We start from the raw sequence: 6,287 nt of genomic DNA, 5'->3' as shown, positions 1-6,287 counted from the left end.
CTGTTTATGTGGAGGAATACCTTGCAGACAATACACACACTAAACACATACACTGAACCACTGCGTAGTAGACAATACATTACAGACAATACACACACTAATCACTGAACCAGAAGACAATACCATACACACACACACACACACACACACACACACACACACACACACACACACACACACACACACACACACACACACACTACTGACATACATACACTGAACCAACAGATATTTTGACCGCATATGTTGATGTTACCTTGATGTTTTGTGTGTTTTTTCTCCTTATATGTTTAATGTATGCTTATGCTCATGTACTATGTAACACAAATATTGCTAGTTTGATTTGTGTGTGTATGTGTGTGTGTGTGTGTGTGTGTGTGTGTGTGTGTGTGTGTGTGTGTGTGTGTGTGTGTGCGTGTGTGAGAGAGTTATCAAAGTCATGAACTGTATTTCATAAAAACGGACGTAAGAGAGAGTCTTTCTGGGAAGTCAGAAAAAAGATACCTTACATACAACACACACACTAAATGCATACACTGAATGTACCAGTGGACTGCAGCATATAATCATTATATAAACGTTTGAACCCTCAGTGCAGTGACGTCATTAGGACTCACTGACTGTCTCCACTGACACCTGTGAAGCGTGCCAGCATGGTACCTCTCTCTCTTCAGCACGTCTGGCAGCCTTTGCTTTGCTTGCAGCGAGTTCTGTGAGAAAACAAAACGAACACCCCCCCTTCCCCCCCCCCCCCCCCCCCCACACACACACACCTTCCGTGCATATCCACCACACACCTGCCTTAACTTATCCCACTGCTTACACCTGCTGACAAATTACATGGCTGGCCACGGGGGACGGGGAAGATTTGGATAGAATGGGGGGAATGGGAGTTGAGGGGTGGGGGCGGGTGGGGTGGGGGGGCGAGCAACGGATGGCAAAACTCTATATGTGTGTGTGCTCGTAGCGTATTATGTGTGTGTCCTCGCCGTATATAACCACGGGGCTGTCATTTCTCCTTTAACTTCCAGTAAGATGGGACGATAATGAAGTCCGCCTAACTTCGTTTTGCTCCGAGTCACTTTCCGTCTCGTAACTCACACCCTATATCGCCCCAACCAATCAAAACCCGCCGCGCTTAATCCAATCACGTTCTGCCTCCACGGTCACAGCCATGGCGGACTCGCTGAAGGCTATGGCGGTAATAACAGCCCGTCAGTGTGTGATGGAAACATCCCCGCAGGTGTGGAGAAGAGTCTCTCCCGCTCCTGTGTCTCGCGCACTGACAAGGCAGAGAAGACCTTTGTCAAACGTTGTCCGCGGGTCCTGTTGAGTTCGGCGTGTAAAGGAAAATTAATGATTTTAAATCTGACGTATTATGGCCGTAAACTTCGTGCACGTGAATACGTATACCTATTGATAACGTGTGAATGAAATATTTGACACTGGATAAATGAATAGTCGAACGAATCAATGATTGTACACAAATGAGGAAATATCTCGAGAGCACGTTGAATGTGTTATGCTAAAGACGCCAAGTTCGCGAGCCGCCGGCGTGCACGCGGATATATACTGTGAAATCGATATGCATGCGCAGTGATTGTGTGTGTGTGTGTGTGTGTGTGTGTGTGTGTGTGTGTGTGAATTCGTATTAGTGTCGAGTGTTCGCATGACCCCCCCCAGGTATAACAAGGCAGTGGACCTCGCCAGGTATATCAAGGCAGTGGACCTCTCCAGTTATATATAAGGGGTTGGACCTCCCCAGGTATAACAAAGCAGTGGACCTCTCCAGGTATATCAAGGCAGTGGACCTCTCCAGTTATATATAAGGGGTTGGACCTCCCCAGGTATAACAAAGCAGTGGACCTCTCCAGGTATATCAAGGCAGTGGACCTCTCCAGTTATATATAAGGGGTTGGACCTCCCCAGGTATAACAAGGCAGTGGACCTCCCCAGGTATAACAAGGCAGTGGACCTCCCCAGGTATAACAAGGCAGTGGACCTCCCCAGGTATAATAAGGCAGTGGACCTCTCCAGTTATATATAAGGGGTTGGACCTCTCCAGGTATAACAAGGCAGTGGACCTCTCCAGGTATAATAAGGCAGTGGACCCCCCAGGTATAATAAGGCAGTGGACCTCTCCAGGTATATATAAGGGGTTGGACCTCTCCAGGTATAATAAGGCAGTGGACCTCTCCAGGTATATATAAGGGGTTGGACCTCTCCAGGTATAACAAGGCAGTGGACCTCTCCAGGTATAACAAGGCAGTGGACCCCCCAGGTATAACAAGGCAGTGGACCTCTCCAGGTATATATAAGGGGTTGGACCTCTCCAGGTATAATAAGGCAGTGGACCTCTCCAGGTATAATAAGGCAGTGGACCTCTCCAGGTATATATAAGGGGTTGGACCTCTCCAGGTATAACAAGGCAGTGGACCTCTCCAGGTATAACAAGGCAGTGGACCTCTCCAGGTATAACAAGGCAGTGGACCCCCCAGGTATAATAAGGCAGTGGACCTCTCCAGGTATATATAAGGGGTTGGACCTCTCCAGGTATAACAAGGCAGTGGACCTCTCCAGGTATAACAAGGCAGTGGACCTCTCCAGGTATAACAAGGCAGTGGACCTCTCCAGGTATATATAAGGGGTTGGACCTCTCCAGGTATATATAAGGGGTTGGACCTCTCCAGGTATAACAAGGCAGTGGACCTCTCCAGGTATAACAAGGCAGTGGACCTCTCCAGGTATAACAAGGCAGTGGACCTCTCCAGGTATAACAAGGCAGTGGACCTCTCCAGGTATATATAAGGGGTTGGACCTCTCCAGGTATATATAAGGGGTTGGACCTCTCCAGTTATATATAAGGGGTTGGACCTCTCCAGGTATAACAAGGCAGTGGACCTCTCCAGGTATAACAAGGCAGTGGACCCCCCAGGTATAACAAGGCAGTGGACCTCTCCAGGTATATATAAGGGGTTGGACCTCTCCAGGTACAAACAATTAAGGGGGTGGCCCGGACCTCTCAGAGTAAAAACGGGGTGACCAAGAGAGCACGGTGTTTACACTTGATGGGGGGCGGTGGTGTGTATGTGTGTGGGAGGTGGGGGTGGGGGGGGCGAAGGGTTGGACAAGGAGGCTTACCTGCAATGGTAGCCTACTATACCCCACCTCCTACCCCCATCCCCCTGTCCGGGTGGTGATGGGAAGAGAAAAGCTTCATGAATTAATATACATTTATTTTTTAAACGACTGAGAGAGAGAGAGAGAGAGAGAGAGAGAGAGAGAGAGAGAGAGAGAGAGAAGAGACAAGTACAAAGATAGAGAGAGACAGAGACAGAGATAACCAGACAGAGAAAGGCAGAGACAGACAGACAAACGGTGGAAGGTGGTCCGTTCTTTGTCTCTCAAGGAGATCATTCCGAATCTTGGTCAGCAGGACACTATACTGTAACAATGCAGCACACGCATAACAAACACCCATAACCTGCAACCCAAACAATACCGAGCACACGATACAGCACAGCACATGAATACAACATATACTGTAACAATGCAACACACGCATAACAAACACCCATAACCTGCAACCCAAACAATACCGAGCACACGATACAGCACAGCACGTGAACACAACGTGACTGTACACACTACGGTTTACAGTTCAGCATAGTGCGGCAGTGGAGCTTGATCCATCACTGATTTCCTGGCGCCTGGCAGAGACAGACATAGCGGGAAGAACAGAAGATCGCGACAAGAAAAGATGGAGCGCAGAGCCAACAGAGAGTAGACAGAACGGACAGTGGGATGACATGCCCACAGAATAGGCAGCCCACAGAGAACAGACAGAAAAGACATCCCACACACTTTGCAGGCCCTTTTTCAAGAGGCATGCTGTAGTTCTCATTTCACGGTCTCCAAATGCTTCACTCTACGGATGCGACACATGGCGGACAACACAGACGATGCAGCAAAAGATTCAGACATTCTTCAACACCTGTCTGAGGCGCATCTACAAGATCCGATGGCAGGAGAAGATCCAAAACGAAGATCTGTCGGAGCGAGCGGGACAGGAACCAGTGGCCAAGCAGATACTGCGGAGGAAGTGGGGCTGGATCGGACACACCCTCAGGAAGCCAGCATCCAGCATCACACGCCAAGCCCTGACCTGGAACCCGCAGGGAAAGAGGAAGAGAGGCCGGCCTCGCAACAGCTGGAGGCGAGATACCGAGGCAGAGCTGAAGCAACAAGGGACCAACTGGACTGGAATGGCCAGAACAGCCCAGAACAGAGTGCGATGGCGAGGGGTCGTCGATGGCCTTTGCTCCACCAGGAGCGATGGGCAAAATGAATGAAACGCTTCACAGCCATTAGTGGAAATAGTCAGGCCCGGTTCCAAGAGGCAGGCTGTAGTTATCATCGCTGGGTCTCCTAATGCTTCGCAGCCATTGGTGGAGAGGCCACATCGTCGAGACAACAACAGAGACTTCACAGCTGGGGGTGACGCTGGGGGTGGGGGGAGGAGATGGGGATCAATCACTGGACACTGTCCTCCCCCAGGACTTCCGACCACTGACCAGCCTGGCCAGCCAACTGAAACTAATCACTTCTCCCCCCTCCCTTCTGATGGTCTGGGCTGCATACAACATGGCGGATTTAAAGCTGCAGACACCCAGACATCAGTGTCAGGCTACACGTTTTTGGTTCTCCCGAGGAAGTGGAAAAACGATGTGTACTGTTGCCAGAAGAAGACAACCGCTGTTGTGACTGCACTGGCGTTTCCACAGGTGTCAGTGTGATGATGGTCTGACAGACTGAATTTCAACCCACACTGAATCAGCCCGGCCAACCGAAAGCAGCCACAACGCTCTCAAATAAGATGATGGCTCCGGACCATTTCAACGACAACAGAACAACTTCTTGTTGAATGCTTCTTACGACTTTGCGTTCAGTTAAAAGCAAATAATCAACTTTAAGAAGCCATCAGATCAGGCTCAACAGACTGATACAAACAATTCACATTTCACTGTTAGTGATTTTTTTTTTTTTCAAAGCCGGCTGTCGTTTATATTTATTATATGCCTTCAGACCGCCCACCTGTGGAGACCCTGCACTGTAGAGGAGTTACTTCAAAGGAAGTCAGTGATGTCTGCACTGATTTAAGACACACACCACATCTATTCTTGCTTCATCACACATCCAGGCCGGACTGTTGACGTTAACGTTGACATTCTGTTGACGTAAATACATGATGAAGTTATGACGTCAATTTTGCAGCGTGTGTGCAGCGCCATTTTGGAGGTCCACTCCTTGGAATAATTAAGTCGGAAAGGTGACGTAAACTACAATGAGTTATCAGCATTCCTCAGTGCAAAACATTTCCGTTTTTTCAGTGCACAAGTAAAGAAGCAGTCTCATTTTTCTTTTTATATTTACTACTAGTACAGCTACTACGTACTGCTGCTGCTGCTGCTACTACTTCTGTTACTGTTTATTTATTCATTCACTTATCTATTTCATATCGCTCAACCACCGACGAAAGCACGTCAGAAAGAAAATGGACACCATGTTCTGTGGACGTGGTGTTGACACCGCACGGCATTGTCAGTGCCAGCCAAGGTCACCTCAGTCAAACAGCAACAGTCAGCAGGCCTGTGCTTATCTGAATGTGAAGAGTTAACTTTATCAGATATTCAAATACTTGAACCCGAAATACAGATGGACAGGACACAACAGCCATTGTCTGATAATAACTTAAGTAATGTAGACCAGCACGCTCTATGAGAATAGTCGTCACAAACAAAACTGAACACCGCAGTACAAAAATAGACAACGGACAATGGTCTCAAACGTTTTTCAACAGCTCAGGCGTTAGCTGGTTAAATCAATAGGCCTCGTATTACTGAAGGAAAAAAAAATTACACACAGAATGAATCGTTTTCCACCCATAAGAATGTTGTCGGTGAAAGTGGTTGTGGATAAGAATAAAAATTAGAATCAGATTATGATTTTGATTCTCATTAACCCAATTTTAAACGTAATCCTGTTGTCGGTGAAAGTGGTTGTGGATAGGAATGAGAAAAAAAAGAAGAAAAAAAAGAATCAGTTTATGATTTTGATTCTCGGTCACCCAATTTTAAACGTAATCGTGTTGTCCGTGAAAGTGGTTGTGGATTGGAATGAAAAAAAAGAAAAAAAAGAATCAGTTTATGATTTTGATTCTCGGTCACGCAATTTTAAACGTAATCGTGTTGTCCGTGAAAGTGTATATGGATAGGAATGAAAATTAG

Source organism: Babylonia areolata, chromosome 7 (genome assembly GCF_041734735.1).
Source record: "Babylonia areolata isolate BAREFJ2019XMU chromosome 7, ASM4173473v1, whole genome shotgun sequence".
NCBI classification, from domain to species: Eukaryota; Metazoa; Mollusca; class Gastropoda; order Neogastropoda; family Buccinidae; genus Babylonia; species Babylonia areolata.
The sequence above is the reverse complement of the archived record's forward strand: the minus strand, read 5'-3'. Positions refer to the sequence as shown.